Here is a 25,181-nt window from a genome sequence, read left to right as displayed (position 1 = left end):
CCCAGTGAGCTCACTGCTGATGGTATGAACTGAATGTTGTCAAGTGGATCCAAATAATAACCACCCATCAGGGTGTTACCCAACCAGAGAAAATTGCCTGTCTCAAATGCATAGTAGGGAAAGGGTGTCAGGCTGGCAGCCTCTTGCTCAAGTGAGAGGATTTCTAAAGAGCTGGTATAATACATGGAGTGCTACTGGGGTGTGTCGGCTGTCTGAGCTGGTAGGAAAGTTACTGACTCACCTGTCAGACGCAGCTCAGCTTCAGAAAATTCCCAGCAAGATCACTCCCCTTGCCAGGCAGGAAACGCTCGAGACCAATGCCGTACATTTACACATGAAAATAGATAAGCTGGATGAGTAAGTGATACAATACAAATAAAGTCACGCTCAGCAACCATGGGGCCATGGCAAGGAGAGTATCATTTGTTCTTGCCAGCTCCCCGGACAGCAAGTTGGTACTGGAGACACTGACCAGACAGTGGCAACAATCAGCGGGAAGTGGGAGAAAGGAGACTGGGTTGCCAGTAAGCTTCCTGCAAAGGCAGCCTAGGGCAGGACTGAATCAGCTGGAAGCTAGCAGACATCAACCTCAGCCCCAGGACTTGTGGGAACCTCCCATCGTTCCTGAGCCCCACATGGAGAATGACATGTACACAGATGAGATGCCTGACAACGTGCTTACAGAAGATTAGGTGGACACATCTGCCACCTGCCCTGAGTGAGAGAGACAAGCCTGATATGGGTGATTATACGGGACAGGCACTTGCCATTCTGCACATGGCCAATAGCAGACACCCATAGATTCCAATCAGGGTCGTCTCCTTCAGATCCACTCCCTAGGCAACTCTAGGCTGTCCTGGGGATGTGTACATGCCCATCTTCTTGAGAAATGGGGACCAGAGTCCTGGATTTCCCTGGGAACTTTTGACCACAAGGTGTATCTCATGCACTAGCAATGTGTTTTGCCTGTGGGGGAGGGGTCTGACTGTTGCATTGTTCTCAAGTGCTCACACACACACACACAGCCCCGGAGTGGTGTTGTACTCTCAGAGGCAGGACCAGCTTCCTGGGGAGTCAAAACCAGTGGCAGAATGTAGTGTCAAGTTGTAAGGAGCATTCACGAAGCAAACCGACTCATGTTTGATTGCTATAAAGTGCTCTTACTCAGGGCTGGTGCAAGGAAGGTTCGCGCCCTAGGTGAAACTTCCACCTTGTGCCCTCCCCTGTCCCTGAGCCCTGCAGCAGCTCCCTGCCCCCCTTGCCGTGAGGCATCCCCCCACATGGCAGCTCCCCCTCTCTGCCCTGAGGCACCCACCCGCGGCAGTTCCCCGCCTCAGGGAGCTGTGTGGCAGCTTCCCACTCCAGCTCATCTCTGCTACACCCCCTTCCCAAGCCCTGGAGTAGCTCTCCACCCTCCCCTCTGCCCTGAGGCGCCCCCCTGTGGCAGCTCCCTCCCCCCCCGGCCCAGGGAGCCGTGCAGCAGCTCCCCGCCCCAGCTCACCCCTGCTCCGCCTCCTCCCTGAACACGCCATCGCTGTTTCACTTCTCTTGCCTTCCAGGCTTGCAGCACCTCAGCTGATTGGTGCTGCAAGCCTGGGAGGTGGGAGAAGTGAAGCAGCCACGGCATGCTCAGGGAAGCGGCGGAGCAAGGGTGAGCTGGGGCAGGGAGTTCCCCTGCGTGCTGCCCCCGCCTTACTTGCTGCAGGTGGCCATCCCTGCGCCCCCCTGCCCCAGCTCCCTCCACCTAAATGCCGGTGGCGACTGGGGTGACCACAGATCCAGCCACCATGGTCGCTGCCGAAGAAACTGCCGCCCCACAAATCCTCGTGCCCTAGGCGACTGCCTAGGTCGCCTAATAGGTTGCACCGGCCCTGCTCTTACTCATAACACAGGGGGAGAAAATGAAGGCCTGGAGCTCAGACCTTGGGATAGACACAGTGAATCTGTCCCCTGGGAGGAAGACGGGCAGAATAGTGGAGAGAGTGACCGTGTCATAACTAGAACAGGAGTACTTGTGGCACCTTAGAGACTAACAAATTTGTTTGAGCATAAGCTTTCGTGGGCTACAGCCCACTTCTTCGGATGCATAGAATGGAATATATAGTATATTGGCCAAACCGGACAGCCACTATGCAAAAGAATAAATGGACACAAATCTGATATCAGGAATCGTAACATTCAAAAACCAGTAGGAGAACACGTCAGCTTCTCTGGTCACTCAGTAACAGACTTAAAGGTGGCACTTTTGTAACAGAAAAGCTTCAAAAAACGGACTCCAATGAGAAACTGCTGAACTTGAATTTCTATACAGACTAGATACCATTAATTTAGGCTTGAATAGAGACTGGGAGTGGATGAGTCATTACACGGATTGAATCTATTTCCCCATGTTAAGTATCCTCACACCTCTTGTCAATTGTCTGAAATGGACCATTCTGATTATCACTACAAAAGTTGTTTTTCTCCTGCTGATTATAGCTCATCTTAATTAATTAGCCTCTTAGAGTTGATATGGCTACTTGCACCTTTTCATGTTCTGTATGTATATATATATCTCCTTACTATATGTTCCATTCTACGCATCTGAAGAAGTGGGCTGTAGCCCATGAAAGCTTATGCTCAGATAAATTTGTTAGTCTCTAAGGTGCCACAAGTTCTCCTGTTCTTTATGCGAATACAGACTAACATGGCTGCTACTTTGAAACATGTCACAACTGCTGCTCAAGATGCCTCACTCTGGAATATGTCCTCTCATTTAGCATACACTCCCCCCAGCCCCAGGAATAAGACAACAGGCCGGGGGGCAGGGGGGAGCCCAAAACAATGGCTCTGTGCCCACTGAAAATGGAAATCTGGATTTTTCTTGCCTGTTCATCTGTATGTCACATCTGATTCCATCATTCCGAAAGAACTGACACAGATTAACGAGCATGTACACGAGTTATGATTAGTAAGATTTGTCTGTTGTATTAGGTAGTAGGTTATAAGTCATCAGAAGTCAGGGAAAAGAGATATGTTTGATATGGGATTTAAATAGAAGGGCAGGCAATTGGGGCATTCCAGATGATGAGGAAAGCGTGGGAGAAAGACGTACCACCGGATATGGAAGATCAGGGAACATTAACAGCATGTCATAGAGCTGCATTTGACTTGCTGCAAAAAATCATCATCATCATCATAAAAACACTTTTTTTTTCCATTTTCATCTATTTGTTTTTTGCAGAATTTCAGGTTTTCAAAAAACCAAACCTAACATTTTTAGTTTTCAACTACTGAGAGCTGAAAAAAAAAATGGTTTTAAAGATTTTTGATGAAAATCCAAAACATTCCTTATGAAAAAAGCCAGTTTTCTGCTCAAAAAAGTAGTTTGAATGAAAAATATTCAGTCAGCTCTAATATTTAATTAATCTAGGACACTGGCTAGAAATGAGAGAGAGATGAGGCTGGGGAAGGGCAGATAGGGAAAAGCAATCCACAGACAGCAAAATGTCCAAAATTCCTGTGCACTCTGACACCTGACCAAGAAGGTGTCTAGGTTGGATCCTATCAATTGCAACACTGCAGAGGAGATGAACCAATAAGGAGAGGGGTTTGGGGCTGAATGGACCATGCAGAAAGGCAGCTTCAGCTCTGTGGAAGAGTTGGAAGTGGGACAAGACATGATTAAGGGATTGTTTTGATGGAAGTGGTTCAAGGAGGTGAAGGAAAACAAGAACCAGATTTGTAGAAATGAGATGGTATAGAAACACAAGAGAAAAGTGAGGAAGGGAGAGAAAGAGGAAACATAAAACTGACAAGAATGAGCTGCAAAATATTCAAACAGCAAAGCAAAAAGAGAAAGGGAAAGAATAAGGAAATGGGAGAGAGAGAGAGAGAGAGAGAGAGAGAACACAACTCTGAACACTCTGAGGCCTGATTATGGTGTAAGTCAGTTCTGCTGATTTTAACTGAGTGATGCCAACTTTCACCATTGGGGATGGGGCTCATTGATTCCAACGGAGCTAGACCAGTTTACACCAGCTGGGAATCTGGTCCCCAACCTCTGTGCCAACTAACTTCCCCTCTATTTGTAATACCTTAACTCTTACGCTTCCTGAGATGCTGGTGCAAACCTTGACTCCTGTCTATAATGAAAGGTGCTGTCAGAAAAGAGAGGAAGCTCTCAATCTGTTGAGTCAGTGCTGGGGAATGCAGGGCAAATAAACAGAGAATGCTCTTGACAGCTGAAGAGGAGAAATTGCAACAGAGCTATTAAACTAAACTTTTGAAAGCAAGTGAAATACAACTTGTCAGAGAATGGCCACCAAAATGCCAATGCAATAGTCACTTCAAGAAGAAGTAGAAGGTTCCTCAATATCATTCTTCATATTCTGATAGCCCTAGAGGCCCCAGCTGAGTTCAGGGCCCCATACAAACAACAGCTCCTCTCGTGGAGATCTTACAATCTAAACGGACAAAGAATTGTCTCCATTTTACAGACGGGGAACAGAGGCCCAGGGAGATTATGTAAATCACCCAGACCCACACAATAAGACTGTGGCAGGGCCAGGAACCAAGCCCAGATCTCCTGAGTCCTTTCCATCACATTTGAAATCCCACTCACTGGTCTTTTCTATCATGATAGACAGTGCTCTTGAATCACAGTGTGCGACCCTTGACCCAAATGACACTGAACACCTGAACCCAAATGGACTCCAATTGAAGGAGAGGGGCATGTGTGGGGGGCCAATCCAAAGGCAAGGGGCTCCAGTGAGACAGACTCAGAGCGAAAGAGACGACCAGTGGAGAAATAAAGCAGAGATTGTGGAGGAAAATTCCATGACCTTGAAACAAATGACGGAATAAGAGATAAAGACCAACTGGTCACTCTCCAAAGATGCCCTCTGAGAAAGGGGACATTGGACCTTTCTAGTTCTCTTTCCCTCCCTGCTGCCCTTCAGCCTTGCTGCTGAGGCAGCCTTATCAGTAAAGCATGAAAAGCATTTCTCACCTGAGGAATCTTCCTCCTGGAGAGATTAGCCAGCCTAGTTCCCCTCTGGACAGAAGGAACTGCAGCCATCTCTGGAATGCAAGACTGCCTCTCCCCTCTTGGCACCGGGTGGCTGAAATTCCTGCTGTCTCTCTGATGCATGGATTGGAGCACATTGCACACCATGCTGGTGCCTTCCTGCTGCACATCCTTCATCCGCCTGGCACTGTCTGCTGAAAGGGGTTGGTGCAGCATATCTTGGATGTGCAATGATACCGTACATGAGGGATGGGAGAGGTCAGTGTGCAGGCCAGTGGATCTTGACACAAGCCATCTGAGGTCAGTAGATGAGAGTCCACCATGGGGTTTCCTGAGACTGTGCCAAGCGAAATGTGTTTGCTGTGAAGTCTGTGTTGGTATCAAACAGGGAGAGCAGAATCCCCTAGTCCCCTGAGTCCTAACGAATATTAATAGCTAATACAAATGCTATCCAGACAGTGGGAAATACTGCCCATCACTGTGGTATTTGGATGACTTTTTCTTAAATATGTACTCTTCTCCTGGGACAGCCACAGCCTAATGCCAGCTGGGGTTTGGGGCCTCTAACTTTCCTCCCCATGGGAGATTCATAGAGTTTAAGGGATCATTAGCTCATCCAGTCTGACCTCTTGTCTAGCACAGGCCATCACATTTCACTCAGTTACTCCTGCATTAGCTCTATCACATCTGCTTGGCTAAAGCGTCTCTTCCAGACAGGCCTCCAGTCTTGGTCAGAAGCCACTAAGAGATGGAGAATCCACCACTTCCCTTGGTAGCTTCTTCTACTGGTTACTCACCCTCACTGTTTAAAAATGTGTGCCTTGCTTTTGAATGTGTCTGGCTTTAACTTCTAGCCACTGGGTCTGGGTCTGGATCTGGGTCTGTCTTTCTCCGCTAGAGTACAGAACCCTTTGCCACCTGGAATTTTCTCTCCGTGAAGGTACTTCAGGAGGTGATTTGATTACAGGGTGGATCTTTTTGGTAAGCTGAACAGATTGAGCTCATTAAGTGTCTCATTGCAAGGCATCTTTTCAAGCCCTTGACTCCTTTTGGTGAATTGTCACAGCTTGCCAGGAGTAAGGGGTTATGTCCTGGCTCATCCTGTAACTGTTAATTGAAAGTCAGCCCCAAAAATGGCTTTTAACTCCACAACAACCAGGCAGTTTGTTCCTTACTTTAACTGAAGGTGCAGTCAGTTTGTCAAGCCCAGGCTGAGGAGTATTGGTCAAGAACAGAGAGCTCCTCCCCTAGTCCAGCTTCTCCAGCAGTCATCCTCAGGAAAAGCAAGTAAGCCTTCTTATCCCACCTGGTGGGTCCTGATTGGCTACTGCCTCCTCCAGGCCTTTTTAGCCACTGAAAGAGCAAGTCTTGTTTGTTCGACCAGTGCCAGAACCAGAACCAGAGTGGCCTTTCTAGGCTGTTCTTAGATGACTAAACTCCCTGCCCCTCTGTGCCAGGTAATACTTTTCCTTCGAATGAGTGTGTCAGGGCGGTGATGCTTCCAGCAAGGGGCAGAGAAGGCCAGTTAAATCCTATCACGTGACTTTTCTGTACACCCTCTCCAGGCTAGGCTTGACCCTTGCAATAATGTGGGAATGATACCCCAAAGGTTCATGGATGGTTGGATTCCTGGGAAATTAAAAGAGAAAAGGGTTCAATGTGCTTAGTAGTGGGTAACTGGGGTAACAATAAAATGAGGAATCCTGGAACCTCTCTGAACATATCCAGAATCAAACCTTTTCATTATATCCACAACATCTGAGAGTCAAGTGTATGACGTTACCATGACCCCAGTACTCTGCTCCCAGAGTTCAACTGTGTCAGAGTGTCCAGAGAGGAGGCCTGGCCAGTCTCCTCATTGACAATGGATGCCAGCTTTCCTCAGTAGATTTCATCAGCCAAAGGGCTGGTGGGTCAAACTCCAGAATCTCACTGAGCAGCATTGGCTGGACTCCTCATTTGTCCTCTCCAGAAATGGGTCTGTATCTACAGATGTTGAAAGCTTGTTCTGAAACCAAGTAACTTCTCACAGAGTGGAAATACTTGACTCTCTTACTGATAGCAGATAAATAGATGGTGAGGCCAGATGGGTGTATGATGATCATCTAGTCCAGGGGTAGGCAACCTATGGCACCCATGCCAAAGGCAGCACAGGAGCTGATTTTTAGCGGCACTCACACTGCCCGGGTCCTGGCTGCTGGTCCGGGGGGCTCTGCATTTTAATTTAATTTTAAATGAAGCTTCTTAAACATTTTAAAAACCTTATTTACTTTACAAACAACAATAGTTTAGTTATATATTAGAGACATAGAAAGAGACCTTCTAAAGACATTAAAATGTATTACTGGCACGCAAAACCTTAAATTAATTAGAGTGAATAAATGAAGACTCGGCACAGCACTTCTGAAAGGTTGCCAACCCCTGATCTAGTCTGACCTGCTGTGCAACACGAGCAGTAGACATCTCTCAGGGATTCCTGCCCATCCTCCCCTGCTATGTAAGTGACAGTGTCTAGCCCCAAAGCTTGTGGCTGAGCTCTGGATTTATGGCTGCCTGACAGGGAGCATGCTGTCACTCCAGCCGGAGAGCGGATTTCACAAGCCAAATCAGCGCAACGCTTTTGGACACTTGGTGAAATTTTGAAAGCTTGAAAACCTGCACGGAATGAAGGGCTGAAAAATGGGGTGTGAAATTTCACATCCATTTGTTTGTTAATCTACCCAGCATTAGGCACACAGAGTGGCATTCAGCCTGATTGGCGCACCCCTCCTTCACCACTCGGGGGAGATGTCCCCAGCACAGGGTGGACCCAGACTCTGGGGTAAACAACAAATCTTTGTACTATGAAACTGACAAGCAGACGAGACTGAACTAACTGCAGAAAAGGGGGCAAAGAGCAGCCGTATTCTCTCCTCTAAGCCAGATCCCAGAGCCTGGCAACCTGCTGGGAAATGGCTTGCAGCAGTGACTGGGCATATGTGTAGGAAGAGTTGCTGCTGGGACTACAAATCAATAAGCTACTAGTATGTGAGACGAGTGGTATGCCCGGAATGCAACAAAACCCTTCCCAGGCAGTGGCCTGGAGTTTATGAGCAGGGCGGGGAGAAGCAGGCCGGCTGCCATGCCCACTGCCAGGCATGCACCAGGCTGCGTGCATACTGGCTGCCCTCAGCTATCCCTGTGCCAGGTGCAGTGCACTGCTGTTTTATTAATCCAGGGTGGATGGCTTTGGGATTGAGGCCAGATTCTCAGAGGTATTTAGGCACCTAACTGCAATGGATTGGGAGGATCTGGGCTTCAGTTCCTCTTGCCCTTAGGAACACATTGTGCTCCCTCTAAGAGCTGAGCAGTGAACCTTCTCCCTGCCCCACCCCTAAAGCTGCTACACTACCTGCTGTGCTGAAGAAAGGCAGAGGGGCTCTGGCTGGCCATCACACTGCAGCTGTATACAGATTGAGGTAAAATCCCTGACTCACTCAAGGCACTGGCAAAATTTCCATTGGTTTCAGCAGGGTCAGAATTTTACCCCAGAACTCTAAACCCTAGGTATGTTAAATGCTGTGCGGGAGGGAGGCTGCTATCTTCACAGTATCCCAGAACAGAGCACTCTACTCGCAGCAGCTAGTGCATTTCAGTGTAGTTGTTTTGGGAACCCAGGGAGACCATGAAGGTACAACCACAACAGGCTGTGGAGTTGCCTAGAGCAGCCTCTCATTTCATTTGATCAATTGCTTTTTTTCTTCATAATAAATTCATGTATTTCAATGCCTAGAATATACTGATGAAATTTACTGTTCAGGTGTCATGCAGACCCAGTTTGAGGCGCCTTAACCCAGTTTTATTGAATGATTTCAAAACCCACTTGGCTACTGGAGGAGAAGAGCTGAAAAGAAATACAGAGTAATATGGCTATTACCATCAAAATGGCAGGGGAATAGGGACATGGTCTCCACCACACCTACCTAAGTTGCCAGTTTAGGCAATGTTTTCTTAGCCAAGTATGAACAATAATATAATTATTAGTACTCTGATATCATGCTTTTTGTCCATAGATCTCAAAGCACTTTAGTAAGAAATACACACCATTATCCCCATTTTACACATGGGGAAACTGAGACACCCAGCAATCAAGTGATGCAGCTGGGAGCAGAAGCCAGGTCTCTTGAGTCCCCATCACAATTCATGGAGCATGAGGAAAACACTTTATCATCATTTATATTACAGTAGCACCTGCAACTGAGGTCAGGGTCCCATTTTGTTAGGCACTGTACAAGCATGTTGTGAGAGTCCCTGCTCTAAAGAGCAAGACGAAGGAAGGGCGGTAAGGGAACAGACCTGCCCAAGGACACCCCACAGATCAGTAGCAGAGCCAAGAGTAGAACACAAGTTCATAGTTACTTAGTCCAGCCCCCTAACTGCTAGGCCACACTGCCTCTCAAATCCATCTCCTGCTATAGCACATAACCCCCTCCCTTGACTTATCATCATAAGAGATGGGACCGTACCACTATGAATGTGGCCATCTCCCAGCCCCCTTCCCACCTGAGATTGATTGGTAAGCTCCCTCCCTGTAGGCACCCATCCTCACCTCTAAGGCACCCCTTCGTGCCTGGACATAGCATTGCAGACGACTTTGCTTCTTGCTCCACCATGGCCAATACCATAACCCTGCAATGGCAAGTCCCAACTGGCATCTTCTCCAGCTCGACCTCCGGCCAAGTCACTCCACACTTCAGGCCCCTGATAGGGTGACAAAAGACACAACTGAAAGTCCAAATTGAATGTCCCACTCTGCCTTGACTGATGTCCTTTGCTTCCTGGCCACTACAGATCTTCACTCAGCTTGCTTCTTCCTCAGCAGGATTCCCCTACTGCTTCCCTTCACCACAGACTCCAGCTGCTTGCCTCTGGAGAGCTCCCTGCTCCTTGTAGGCCCTGGCTCAAGGCTCCCACAGGCATTTACTGTGTTCCCTGTGAGTGACTTAATCCCTAGAAAAATCATGGAGCAGGTCCTTAAGGAATCCATTTTGAAGGACTTGGAGGAGAGGAAGGTAATCAGGAATAGTCAACATGGATTCACAAAGGGCAAGTCATGCCTAATCAACCTGATTGCCTTCTATGATGGGATAATTGGCTCTGTGGATAAGGCGAAAGCAGTGGACATGTTATTACTTGACTGTAGCAAAGCTTTTGATATGGTCTCCCACAGTATTCTTGCCAGCAAGTTAAAAAGTATGGATTGGATGAAAGGCCTATAAGGTGGATAGAAAGCTGGCTAGATCATCGGGCTCAACAGGTAGTGATCAAAGGCTCCGTGTCTAGTTGGGAGCCAGTATCAAGCAGAATGCCCCAGGGGTCTGTCCTGTGGGCAGTTTTGTTCAACATCTTCATTAATGATCTGGCTGATGGGATAGATTGCACTCTCAGCAAGTTGCGGATGACACTAAGCTGGGAGGAGAGGTAGATACTTTGGAGGGTAGGGATAGGGTCCAGAGTGACCTAGACAAATTAGAGGATTGTGCCAAAAGAAATCTGATGAGGCTCAACAAGTTCAGAGTCCTGCACTTAGGAAGGAAGAATCTCATGCACTGCTACAGGCTGGGGTCCGACTGGCTAAGTGGCAGTTCTGCAGAAAAGGACCTGGGGATTACAGTGGATGAGAAGCTGGATATGAGTCAGAAGTGTGCCCTCATTGCCAGGAAGGCCAATGGCATATTGGGCTGTATAAGTAGGAGCATTGCAAGCAGATCAAGGGAAGTGATTATTCCCCGTTATTCAACACTGGTGAGGCCACACCTGGAGTATTGCGTCCAGTTTTGGTCCCTCCCAGTACAGAAGGGATGTGGACAAATTGGAGAGAGTCCAGTGGAGAGCAACGAAAATGATTAGGGGGCTGGGACACATGACTTATGAGGAGAAGTTGAGGGAACTGGGCTTATTTAGTCTGCAGAAGAGAAGAGTGAGGGGGGATTTGATAGCAGCCTTCAACTATCTGAAGGGGGGTTCCAAAGAGGATGGAGTTAGGCTGTTCTCAGTGGTGGCAGTTGACAGAAGAAGGAGCAATGGTCTCAAGTTGCAGTGGGGGAGGTCTAGGTTGGATATTAGGAAAAACTTTTTCACTGGGAGAGTGGTTAAGCAGTGGAACGGGTTACCTAGGGAGGTGGTGGAATCTCCATCCTTAGAGGTTTTTAAGGTCAGGCTTGGCAAAGCCCTGGCTGGGATGATTTAGCTCGTGTTGGTCCTGCTTTGAGCAAGGGATTGGACTAGATCCTGAGGTCTCTTCCAACCCTAATCTTCCATGATTCTGTGATTCTATGACTTGGCCTGGCTTCCTCAGGCTCTTACCAGAGGAGCCTCCCCCTGTTCCTCACTCCAGGGCCTTGCCCCACATACTCTGGTCCCAGCTCTAGGCAGTGCTCACTCTGCTTCCCCACCACAGCTGAGGCCAGTCTAATTAAGCCCCATTAGACTCAGCTGAAGTCACTAATTAGTAGGGCTGTCAATTAATCACAGTTAACTCATGCGATTAAGTCAGAAAAATTAATCATGATTTAAAAAATTAATCTTTTTTAATAATTAATTAAGTAGGTTTTACATTGTTTTATTTTTAATGTAATTATTTTTGGACATAATTCTACATTTGTAAGTTCAGCTTTCATGATAAAGAGATTGCACTGGAGTACTTGTATTAGGTGAAATGAAAAAGAGTATTTCTTTTGTTTTTTACAGTGCAAATATTTGTAATAAAAATAAATATAACGTGAGCACTGTACACTGTATTCTGTGTTGTAATTGAAATCAATACATTTAAAAATGTAGAAAACATCCAAAAATATGTAAATAAATGGTATTCTGTTATTGTTTAATCAAGTGATTAATCGCGATTAATTTTTTTTAATCACTTGACAGCCCTACTAATTAGCCCTTACATTGCCAGCTCATCAGTGAGCTGCCAAGTCATGGTTGGGTTAGGTGGAGTTGATCCTGCTTTTGAGCAGGGGGCTGGACTAGATGACCTCCTGAGGTCCCTTCCAATCCTGATATTCTATGATTCTATGGGCCAGACTCAGCCCAGCATACCTCAACGGTCCAGCCAGCCCGCGACTCTCCCCTGCAAGTATTCTCCCAAGGGGGGATGTGCGTCTAAATGTTAATGAGAGGAGTCTTAACAGGAGTCCGTGCATGGAAATCCTGTTTTTGGGCAAGAGGAAAGACTTTAATTATTGAATTATCCATGGCGTCCTCTGTTTGGCAGTCATAGACTCAACAAGCAAATCTGCTGCAGCAGAAAATGCAAGACAAATCAAAATTCCTGTGCTCTGCTTTGGAAACATGTCCTCATGTCCCTGCTGTGTCTATAGCTTTTCTGTAAATAGAGGCACATTTGTGAGCTGTGTGAAGTCTGTCTGCAGTCACTATATCTGGATGCACATGGCATGTGCATGTTGCTTTTATTTTTGTGGCTCCTCTTTGGGACACATTGCCCCAGAAACATTACTGGATTAATGCTTACTACAGCTGGGTGGGAAAGGGTCTTACCATTCTGTATTTATTTGAGATTTTGACAAAAAATCTTGTGCTGAATCGGGACAAAAAGGCAAAATCTCAAAAAAATTTCCTGAACTGTGAAAATGAAAAAGTTTCAGTCCAGGGCAATCGAAGTGCTGAGTTTCAATAATTTGGAAATGTTTCCTTTTGATTTTGACCTTTTCATATTTTAAAACTTTTTTTGCATAAAACTTAAAAACAAAAGAGTTTGAACCCAAAATAGCAAAAAATTTTGTTTTAAACAGGACATTGGGATGTTTTTGAGTCGGGAAATTCTTCCAATCTGACCCTGTCCAGCAAAGAGTTTCTGTTTTGATGTTGTGTCATCTTTTAGTGGACTTTTTTTTTTTTTGTCAAAAATTTCCTGACCACTTCTATTGCTCACAACTCCCCTCTGGAGCAGAGAATATCATATGATGCTTCTTGCTACCTCTTAGCTAAACAGAAAGTAAAAACAAGAAACCTTTGCTCTTCATCGGGCAGAGAGAGAAAGGAACAGACCCATGCAGACAAGAAGGCATTTACCTACTTTTCCTTGGTTTCTGATTGGCTGCTTCGTCCTGCTTCAACCTGTCCATCCAAATATCTTTTCCAATCAGCTCTGTCCCAGCTGAAGGAAGGCAGATAGCAGCCCCTTTTAAGGTCCTGTGCAGTCTTTATAGGAGAGGTCTATACCACCTTTAATCACGCTGAATCAGAACCGAAGACCATGTGGCAGCCCTACAAATGTCCTGTATAGGGATGCCATGAAGACAGCCCATGAGGCCTGTGCCCAGGTCGAGTGTGCCCTCACAATGGGCGGTGGGGGGACACCTGCCAGCTCATAACAGGACCAGATGCACGAAGTGATCCAGTTAGAAAACCGCTGTGTGGAAATCGGCTGGCCCCTCGTGCGCTTGGCCAAGGCGACGAACAGTTGCTAGGACTTTCTGAACGACTTGGTCCTCTTGAGGTAGAAAGCTAGATCCCACCTCACATCGAGTGTGTGGAGACAGCACTTCTCACTGGTCGCATGAGGCTTGGGGCAGAGAACTGGTAGAAAAATGTCCTGACCCATGTGATAGGCGGAGACCACCTTCAGGAGGAACTTAGGGTGTGGGTGGAGCTGGACCTTGTCCTTATGAAAAACTGTCTACGGCAGCTCGGAGGTCAGGACCTTGAGCTCCGAGACCCACCTGGCTGACGTGATAGCAACCAAGAAGGCCACCTTCCACTAGAGGTGAGACCAGGAGCACATGGCCAACAGTTCAAACGGGCCCCGTAAGACGAACAAGCACCAGGTTCAGGTCCCACAATGGGACATGGGGCTTAGAATTTGGCCAGTCATAGCATGAGAAAACACTATGAGTCCTTGCACCAGGGGAAGGAAGGCCGAAATGGCCGCCAGGTGCACCCTGACTGATGAGGGTGCCAGGCCCTGGGCCCTCAGTTGGAGGAGGTAATCAAGGATAAGTTGGATGGGGGCGGCCATAGGGGAAACACCCTGGTCCGCCGCCTGCCGCCACCTGCCTAGAAAAATGAAACCACTTTGACAAATAGGAGCAGTGAGTGGAGCGCGTCTACTTTTGAGGAGGACTCACTGAATTTGTTCCGATCATGTCCTTTCCTCACTACCTAGCCACTGAGCAGCCACGCCGTGAGGTGAAGATCTGTTAGGTTGGGATGGAGGAGGTGGCCCTGGTTCTGAGAAAGCAGGTCCAGGCAGAGCAGCAACGGCTACGGCAGAGCCACCACCAGGCCTGAGAAGGTCCCGTACCAACGTTGCCTGGGCCACACTGGGGCTATGAGAAGGACCTGGGCCTTGTCTGTTTTATCTTTTCCAGGACCCTGATGATTAGAGGGAATGGGGGAAAGCCGTAGAGAAGCTGGCCCAAACAGGACAGAAGAAAGGCATCGGAGATAGCGCCCCCTCCCCAGACCCCTTCTGGAGCAGAACCAGGGGCATTGCCTGTTCTGCCGGGTTGTGAATAGGTCCACCTGGAGAGTTCCCTACCTCTGGAAGAGCTGGTGGGCCACTTCTGGGTGGAGAGACCACTTGTGTTGAGAGGAAAAATCCCTGCTCAAGCAATCCGCCCTAACATTCCGGGCACCCGGCAGGTGGAAGGCCTTCAGGTTGATGTCGTGGGCTATACAAAAGTCCCACAGACTGAGGGCTTCGTGGCAGAGGGCAGAGGATCGGGCCCCGCCTTGCCTGTTGATATAGAACATTGAGGCTGTGTTGTCTGTGAGGACCCTGACTACCTTGCCCTCCAGGTGCGAGCGGAAGGCCATACACACCAGTTGTACCACCCTGAGTTCCTTGATGTTTATATGAAGGGTCAGGTCTTGCAGAGACCACAGGCCGTGAGTCTGAAAATTCTCCACATGGGCCCCCCAACCGAGATGTGACATATCGGACACCAGCTCCACTGATGGGGTCCTGTCCCTGAATGGGACACCTTGGAACATATTGCTTGGGGCGGACCACCGCAGGGAGGTGATCACCGCGTTTGGCACAGTTAGGACCATGTCCATCTGGTCCATGGCCTGGGAGAACTTTGAGACCAGCCACAGCTGGAAGGGCCTCATCCTGAGTCTGGTGTGATGGACCACATATGTGCACGTCGACATGTGACCCAGCAGCCGCAGGCAAATCCTGGCTGTCGTTGCCGGGAATCTTGTAACTGAGTCGCTGAGACCTTTCAGGGTCTCGAACCTGTCTGGGCTGAGAGAGGCCAACGTTGCATCCAGAAGCACCCCAATAAACTGTATGCATTGGACCGGGACTAATGTGGACTTAGTGTTGTTTACCTAAAGGCCCATGGCGATGCACGTGGACAGGAGGAGCATCACATGATCCCTCATTTGCAACCAGGAGGTGCCCTTGACCAGCCAGTCGTCCAGATAGGGGAATATCTGGATCCCCCCGCGCCTAAGGTAGGCCGCTACCACCCACACGCATTTTGTAAAGACCCTGGGGGCAGTGGACAGACCAAATGAGAGGACCATGAATTGATAGTGAGTCTTCCCATCAAAAGGGAGACCCTGTATTGAAGACTGCACTTCGCTGGACAGCCCAGAAAGCAGGAGCCATGATGCCCATCTCATGGACGCTGCCGAGGCTAGGGACCGTGCGGCCGTGTCCTCTGTATCTGAGGTAGCCTGCAGGGATGCCCTAGTGGCTGCTGCCTCTTCCTCCATGAGCACCTTAAACTCCTTCTTATTGCGCTCCCAGAGGGAGTACTCAAACTTGGGAAGGGAGCCCCAGAGATTAAACTCATAGCGACCCAGGAGAGCCCGATGGTTTGCTACTCTTAGCTGGAAGCTTGAAGACGAATAAACTTTTCTCCCAAAAGCATCCAGCCTCTGAGAGTCTTTGTTCTTTGGGGTTGGGGCTGGCTGCCCCTGTTGGTCCCTGTGGTTGACCAACTTGACTACCAAGGAGTTGGGCACCGGGTGGGTATACAAATATTCATGTCCTCTAGTGGGTACAAAGTACTTGCATTCTGCCTCCTTAGAAGTGGGAGCCAACGAGGCTTGCGTCTGCCACTGGGCATTTGAAATTCTTGCCACCCCTTTGTGGAGCGGCAAGGCCCAGTGCTGGGGGGACAGCACATGGGGGGCTCCTCCATCTCCTCTGCCTGGAAGTGGAGGCTTGCTCCCACCCTTTTTAAGAGGTCTTGATGGGCCCTGTAGTTCTCTTGAGGAACGGAGGAGGGTGGGGCTGCAATCACCTCCGGGCGGGGCGAGGAGGTCGACGGGGTGCTTTGGGTGTTGGCCGGCACTGAAGGATCTACCACTTGGTCGGACTCCGGGCACGGTACCAAGGATACAGGTCCCATCGACTCCTTCCTCGATGATCTACGGAGGGAGGCTGACGATGCTTCTGATGCTCCGGCCACCAAGCGAGCACCCACCGGGGGCTGCACCAGAGCCCCTGGTGCCCACTGGTAACACTGGGCTGGCCATGATGCTCGGTGCCATTGCACTTGCTGAGGCACCAGCGGGGCCGGCTGTTCAGGCTGGCTAGCCTGGCCCGTTGACAGGCGGCTATGAGCGGAGGCTGGGCTGGCGTACGAGCTGCTGCTGCCTCTGAACCAGGAGTAGAAGTGGTGCTGGGATCTACATAGGTCACGGGACCGCAATCTCGATGTGAAGGAATGGCACAGATGGCAGTAGCTGCTCCGCAAAAGGCCTCGACGGGTGGACCCGTGATGGCGAGATGCCAGTGATCGACACCCAGGGCTGCGGTGCCTTGGCAGAGACTTGGAGCGCGAGTCCGAGCAGGAACGGCGTCAACGGTCGTGCTGTGACCAACTGCGGTACCTCCTTCAAGACGAGGACTGTTGGCGATATCCGCCACAGTCCCATCAATGTTCGCTCTGCGAAGATGAGCGGTGCTGGGAATCCTGGTCAGACGGCACCCATTCAGACAGTCTGGCCGGTGTCGAGGGCAATCCACATGGACTGAGCCCTGAACAGTCGCTGGGCAGTGAGCGGGGTCAGGAACGTTCCCTCAACCATGACCGGTACCGGCGGCAACTGCAACAATCCCAGCAGCGGCTTGCCCCTGGGAGCATTGGGCCAACATTGGCAGAGCTCTGGGAACCGGCATGGACATGACGTCCCTGGCCACCTGGAGGCTACGGGCTTAGATGGCATCCAGACATCCGGAGAGGCCTGCTCTACAGGGGCTGGGCTACTCTGCTCAACATGAGTTGGAGGCCCAGGGCCCAGTAGGGATCGAGGGGTAACCGACAGGGGCCTAGCCTCTGTCCAGGGGCAGCTCCAGACCCCAGCACGCCAAGCACATGCTTGGGGCGGCATGCCGCAGGGAGCGCTCTGCTGGTGGAGCTGTGGGACCAGCGGACCCTCTGCAGGGATGCCTGCGGGAGGTCCACCAGAGCTGAGGGACCAGCAGAGCACCCCCCGCGGCATTCCCCCCTGCTTGGAGCGGCGAAATGTCTAGAGCTCCCCCTGCCTCTGTCTCAGACTTCCCTCGGTTACTGCAAAAAGGAGGTCTTTCCGGTCCTCTTGGCATGCCCCATGGAAGGGGAGCGGTGCTGACTGGTCAGTGGTACCAGAGGATCTCCGCGTACCGATGCCGCAGTGCTGGGTACCAGTTCGGAGCGGTGTGCCGGAGTTGAGGCCAGCGCTGAATCCATCAGGATGGCCCGGAGCCTAGTGTCCCTTTCTTTTTTGGTCCGGGTCTTGAACGACTTGCAGATCTTGCACCTTTCACTGATATGGGTTTCTCCCAAACAATGCAGCCAGTCCACGTGCGGGTCACTCCTTGGCACAGAATGCCTACAAGTGTTGCACGACTTAAATCCTGGTGTGTGGGGCATGCCCTAGCCCGGGCTGCCTAACTAACTAAACTAACTGAGAACAGCTAACTGGCTACAGATACTAATGAACGAATGAAGAGTTCTGGGAACGAGCTGCAGCAAAGCTGGAGCACAGCAGTTCCGATGCACCTTCACTGGCAGCAAAAAGGAACTGAGGGTGGGGGCAGCGTGCAGCTCCCCATATACCGCACCAGACAGGCACCACTCCAGGGGTCCTGGGGGGCGGTCCCCCGCATCACGTACTGCTAGGGGGAAAACTTCTGGCACCGGTGTACGTGGCAAGCATGCACACCTACTGTGGAATACACATAAGCAATCACTCGAAGAAAAAATATGTGCTAACCCAGAGGTTGGCAACCCTTCAGAAGTGGTTTGCTGCGTCTTCATTTATTCATTCTAATTTAAGGTTTCGCATGTCAGTAATACATTTTAACGTTTTTAGAAGGTCTCTTTCTATAAGTCTATAATATATAACTAAACAATTGTTGTATGTAAAGTAAATAAGGTTTTTAAAATGTTTAAGAAGCTTTAAAATTAAATTAAAATGCAGAGCCCCCTGGACCAGTGGCCAGGACCCGGGCAGTGTTGAATGCCACTGCAAATCAGCTCCTGTGCCGCCTTTGGCACGCGTACCATAGGTTGCCTACCCCTGTGCTCACCTCTTACTCTAACCAATCTGGTCCACCTTGCATGTAGTTGTGACACTTCAAGTACCTGTCCCAGACCTGAAGAAGAGCTCTGTGTGGCTGGAAAGCTCGTCTCTCTCCCCACCAGAAGTTGGTCCAGTACAATATATTCCCTCCCCCACCTCATCTCTGGAAAAGGAGACGGGCACTGCTCTGAAGAGTTTACAGTCTGGGGTGGAAGAAAAAAGAGAGAAATGTGGTGACTTGCCCAAGGTTACACCCAATCAGTGGCAGAACTGGGGCCAGCAGCCCGGTGTCCCAGGTCAGTGCCTCTCCACTGGAACACATTGCCCTTCTCCCAGGTCTCAGCCATGTATCTGTACATGTCGTGCAGTACAGCATCCCAGAGGGGCTGGGAATGCAAGGGACAGGTGGAGGAGGGCTGGAGGGCAGACTCTATCCAAGGCCTGGCGAAGAAGTCACTGATTCAGAACACAGACTGAATAGAGGCTCCTGCAGTTTGCCCTTCAGTACCTCTGGTGGGTCTGGGAGGGGAGACCTGCCCAGCTGCTGCAAGATGGCAGAAAGTACTTTACTGCAGAGGCTAATGGAAGTCCCCAGAAGTGCAGCTAAGGCTGAACATTTTGGGGTATTTGTTCTATGGCTCTCCCACTGCTGCTTACTTGTGGCCTGCAGCAATCCTGCTAAACCCCCCTCCACAGCTCTGCCCATACACTGCTCTCCTGACCCCAAAAGCCCCATTTTCCCCATGGTTTGCTCTGGGACAGCTTATACCCCATTCCCGGTTCCCCCTGGCTACTGGGGCTACTTACTGGGCTGTGCACTGATCTTTCATTGGTGTCGATAAAGATCCTCTAGGGAAGAGGCTGAAAGCATCATGCCCATTTCACTTAGGTCCTGCAAACAGCTTCAGCTGGGATTTTTATTGAAGTAAATTGCATGGGCCTACCTCACTAGGATTACTGCTGAGTAGGAAGAGCCAGCAGCAAGTTTGTTTTTAGCGTTCCTTTCTTCAGCACAATCATCCTGTTGGCTCTTTAGCTGAATTCCTCGGATTAATCTCGGCACATACCAGGACTGAATGCATTGTTAATAGTTACAGATTAACTAGCGAGGTCAGCGGCTGCAGGACACAAACTGTACTGCTGATGCAGAAAATCTTAATGGACCTTAACATGCCTTTTTGGAACAATAACATTCCCTGCCCAGAATGCTGCTGGGGATGGGATCACCACATTGCCAGCATGGCTAGTGAGAAGTTAATACCTCCATGAACACAGTGGGACCATGCTCCCTGGGTGCCGTCGCTGAGTAGGTGGGATTTGTGCCACTGGTGACAACTCTGGGGCAAACCACAGCTTTCTGGGTATTCCCTGGTCTCTGAAAAGAGGTGTAGAAATGAGATGGAGGGAAGGGATAGATGGGCTTTCCCTAAAATACCTCTCCCTGGACACTAGTGACATAAATCCTCTGGCTGAGGAGCAGGTTCCCTCCCCAAGCAGCAGCTAGAGGCATAAACCATCCATGCAAAATGACCCCATATCTGGGGCTTGAGGAGACCATTGACACATTCACAGGAGAACAGGCTGCACGGAGGCTCAGAACCAGGAACTGCATGTAGCTGGCGGGGTTGAATAAGTAAAGAGGCCTCCAAAGACTTGACAGTGTATTTGTGTATTTCACAGCTAGAGGCTTCCTTGTTCTTCTCCCGGGAGCCTCAGTGAACACAGTCAGTGTCTGCTAACAGAGACCCCAGCTCAGCAAAACTTATGTAACCCTTCTGCCAGGCCGAATTGATAGCAGCAAGGGCCAGGTTCAATACATAGGGGTCCCTTCCCTACAATGTAATGCAAAACCAGCTCAAGCCCCCACCCAGTGACCTGGGAAAATCTTACACACACCCCTGGGTGTCTCGAAGAGGCAATACTTCCCCTCTCGCAAGCACAGAGTCTCGGTGTAGCAGAAAATGTTTAATAACATGAGATAAACAACAAGCATTAAATTGGGAAAACACCTCAACAAGAGTTCATAGACCAAACCATGAGCAAAGACCCACCCCAGGAAATTGGGCCGTGTCCTTTTTGCTCTCTTTCGTCCAGCAACCCCCCAATCACCCCAAGACTCCAAAGTCCAATACCTCAAAAGTCCCTAGAGTCCAGCAACCCAAAGATCACCCCCAGTCCCAAAAGTCCTGCAACCCAAAAGTCTCTGTCCAGGGTCAGTGCAGCTCCAGAGTTCGAGAGTCTATCTGCAGAGGTTCCCCCCACCACAGCCTGGGTAGAAAGGGGCACCTTACGTGGTCCAGAACCAACTGCCGTGCCTCTCTGTGGGGTTCTGCTTCTGCCTTCTCCATGAACTGCTCCGCTCTACCAGCCACTCCACTCTACTCCTCCAGCTGTCCTCACAAACTGCTCCGCTCCACCAGCTGCCCTGCTCTACCAGCCATCCCATGATCCGCTCCAGCCGTCCCCGCAAACTGCTCAGCTTTGCTCTGCAGTATAGCTTCAGGCTCCCCCACTATTTAGCACAGTACTCAGTACTTTCATCTCAGAAATTTTAGCTCTTTAGTGATTTCAGCTCATAGTAGGGGAGCCCCACTGCTGTTGCACCATTAACCTAAAGTGAGTTCAGCTCAGTAATCTGTATCTAGATTCTTAAGAGAATCAAAAATCAGCTCTGATATTCAACAGTGGAGAGAGAAGTAGATGCAATTAGTGCTTCTGGCTCACACAAGGAGGCCCACACCACCAGATACAGACACCTATCCCCAACTTTCTTCAATTCATTGAGTTTTGGAACCCAAGTCCCTTGTCTAGCAAGTGCTATCTAGTTGATGGTGAAACCCTTTATCATAAAACAGTTTCATAGTTCCTCATTTACTTATTCAGGGTGACAACACTTTATTCCTCCTGCCCCAATAACAAAGAAATTGGGGATCCCACAGCTGTGAAAGTAACCATTTTAGGCTCCCGTGGGCTATGTTAGGCAGGGTGAGTGAGCCTATACAAACATGATCAGCCTCTGAAATTATTTTCCACACTCGCCATAATTCACCACCAGATGTCAGGGTAGAGCTCATCCTAACTCTGCTTACACTTAAATCTCCTAGCTCCCACTCCCAACCTCGTTCACCCCTCCAGTAACAAAGCTCCATGCAAAGCGCACACAGTGTAGTTACCCTCACATACCAGGGGCCGGGCAGTGCCATTAGCCCCAGTGCACAGAAGGAGGACTGAGGCTGAGACAGACTGAGTGACTTGTTATGGTCGCACAGGGAGGCTGTGACAGGCCTTGAAGCCAGGTCTCCAGCCTGAAAGGTTAGTGCCTTAAATAGTGGGACCTCCTTTCTCTTGGCTTAGGATTGCCAACTTTCTACTCTCACAAAACTGAACACCCTTTCCCCACCCCCACCCTACCCCTCCTCCCAGGACCTGCCCATGCCCCACCTCTTCTCTGAGGCCCCAGCCCCCGCTCACTCCATCTCCCCCTCTCTCTGTCACTCACTCTCCTCACCCTCACTCACTTGCTAATTTTCACTGGGCTGGCTCACGGGTCTGGGGTATAGGAAGGGGTGAGGGCTCCAGCTGGGGATGTGGGTTCCAGGGTGGGGACAGAAATGAGGGGATCAGGAAAGGAGCCTGCCTAACCATGCAAAGGGAAAGCTCCAGATCACCTAGAACAGAAGCCCACCTGCCACATCCTTGCTTGGAGCGTGGTGACCCTGCTGGCAGCACAGGTCTCGGGTGTGGACTCCGGTGGCATGAGCTGGTGAGGATCACAGAGGAAAGTCCATAATAGGGCCAGGGAGTGGAAGGAGGTGTCTGAATGTTGTCAGTGGAACAAGCTGAGTGGCTGGGCGTTGCTAGTAGCTTTTTGTGGTTTACATCCACCCATCCACCCCTCTTGTGCGCCAGTGTTGAAGATCCCAGCAAGCATGCAAACTGTGTACCCAGCGAGCCCTGCAATGGTAGGGGCAGAGAAGAGAGGGATGTCAAAACAAAGCTCACTCGCTGCCTTCGTCCACATGCAGGCACATGCCCCACTGTGACACGGCAGAACTTATTTATTTACTTTCATGACTTGCCCTGGTTAAAGAAAAACTACAGTGACTGGTTCAAATACCTGAAACACCTAGACAAGGAAGGTAGAGTAGAGCAGTGAGCAGGCACCAGTTTGGGAGTCTGGAGGTCCCCATTCCTGGCTCTACCACAGATATGGGTGTAGACATGGGGCCAGCACATGCCTCAGTTTCCCCTCCTGCCCTTTGGTGGTCTTGTCTACTTCTGTTATCAGCAGTTTGGAACAGGACTGTCTTCCTCTGCATGCCTATGGGGTTTAACACAAAGGAGGTGTGGTCTCAGATCAAATCTCTAGGTACTGTTGTTGTGTAAATAATAGCAAACATTTACTACCAAAAGATTGCCCAAGAACTGAATATGCCCAATATTTTAAAAACGCTGCCATACCTAGCACTTGTTTTGTATCACAATGACCAGGAGTAGCTGTGGCTTCTCTCACTAACAGGGCTTAGCACTTCATTGTCATTTCACAGATGGAGAAACTGAGGCAAAACTGGATTTCCATACCCCTCTAGCAGCTCGTTATTTACACCTCTGCTAACTGAGTAAGCTCCTGCATGCCTTTCCCTGAGGACAGCAGCCGGGAATCAGGGCCAGAGAGATTGAATGACTCATGCAGGGAGTCAGTAGCCAAGCGGGGATTACAAGTGTTCAGTGCCTGATTCTCCCATTTAGTCTCAGTCTGCTGCCCTAGGCAGCATTTGCGAGGGTTAGGCCTTGTCCCACATTCCCTCAATTCTCCAGCTTGTGTACGGTTCCCAGCCCCACCTCCTGCCAGTGCCAGGTTTGGAACAAGCTGATGTGCTGGGCGGTGCAGGGCTGAGCTGCTCCTAGCTCTGTTCCCTATGTTAACAGGAGCCGCCATGCCCTGTTGTCACCAGGGGTGATTACCTGGCCCTTCGGCAATGCTCTGTTTTATTCAGGCACCTTGAAACACCCCAGCGTTTCCTTTAAAACTGTTGGCACTGTTTAAAACAAGCCTGATGGAATCATCAGGAGGGTTGCCCAGCATGTGGCACAGACTTCCCATGTGTCCTGGAGCACGTCTCTTAATCCCTCAGTTCTCCACCTCTACCATGGGGATAACACACTGCCCATTTCCTGGGTGTGTTGCGAGGTAGTGCTCCGACGCTGCAGGAACAGGGGCCAGATAAACACCCAAAAGAGATTTAAAATGAACTGCAGGCTCGGTGCTGTTTTTCTCACCTCTGCTTCTACTGGCTCTTTCAGGGAAGAATAAGGGGACATTTTGAAGCATTGATCTGCAGTGATGGAGCATTGGAACAAACCCCAAGAGCTTCAATCCACCTACAGCCTTAGATCTGTTAGAGCTAAAGCTGCTCGATAACATGTGTCCTTGTAGAAAGAAAATTGGCTGAGCTGCTCCACATAAGAGAAAAATGGCTATTTGGCCATATAAGCACAAGAGCACCACTGAGCACTGCTGAGCTGCCCAGGTGGGTGCACCTGCCCTCCTGCTGAACATTCTTAGTGGGTCCACACATTTCACTCATTTAAGGACCATGGGAAAAGGCAGGACAGCCGATCCAAGAGAGCAGAGAGATCAAGACAGAAAGTTTCAGAAGTCTTCACTAGTTCTGGCTGCCTTTGGTTTTGGGTCACATATTTGAAGGCATCTTGGGTGAAGTTTTCAGAGTGACTTAGGAGAACAGGCTCCAATGACTTTCAATGAGAGTTGTGCTCCGAAGTCTTTAAGGATCTGTCTACATTGTAACAAAAAACCTGCGGCACAGAATCTCAGACCCTGACTTGGCTTCACAGGGCTTAGGCTGTGGTGCTGTACAATTGCAGCATAGATTATCAGGCTTGGGCTGAAGGATGGGCTCTGAGACCTTGCATGCGGGGAGGGCTTCAGAGCTAGGGCGCCAGTTCGAGCCAGAATGGCTACATCACAATTTTAAGAGTGGCATGCCAAGCCTCGTGAGCCCACGCCAGCTGCCCCAGGCTCTGAGACTCCATACTGTGGGGTTTTAATCCCAGTACAGATGTACCTTTCAGGTGGTTTGGACTGTTATAGCTCAGGGGCCATATTAGGGCATCACAGTTGAGGTTTTCAGAGGAGTTAGGTGCCCAAACCGCTTTCAAATCCCAGGACAGTTGGACACCTCACTCCCTTAAATCTCTCTGCAAATCCCAGTCCAACACACACACAATTAGTGGGAAATTTTCTCAGCGTAGGTGTGAGGCTTGCAAAGAGGGGAGTATTTCAGCTATAATTCCCCTGCTGAAAGGCGTTTTCCTAGGCCTGGTCTACACTACGGGGTTAGGTCGAATGTTAGGTAGATTTAAAAAATGAATGCATCCACACAACCAATCCCGTTCCATTGGCTTAAAAGGCTCTTAAAATTTACTTCTCTACTCCTCCCTGGTGAGGGGAGTAGCACTAAAATCGACTTTGCTGGGTCAAATTTGCAGTTGCAAATTGAGAGTATTGAGTTCTGGGAGCTATCTCAGAATGCTCCATTGTGACTGCTCTGGACAGCACTTTGATCTTTGTTGCACTAGCCAGGTACACAGGAAAAGCCCTAGGAACTTTTTAATTTCATTTCCT

Source organism: Chelonoidis abingdonii, chromosome 8 (assembly GCF_003597395.2).
Source record: "Chelonoidis abingdonii isolate Lonesome George chromosome 8, CheloAbing_2.0, whole genome shotgun sequence".
Taxonomy (NCBI): domain Eukaryota; kingdom Metazoa; phylum Chordata; order Testudines; family Testudinidae; genus Chelonoidis; species Chelonoidis abingdonii.
This window is presented reverse-complemented; position numbering follows the sequence as displayed.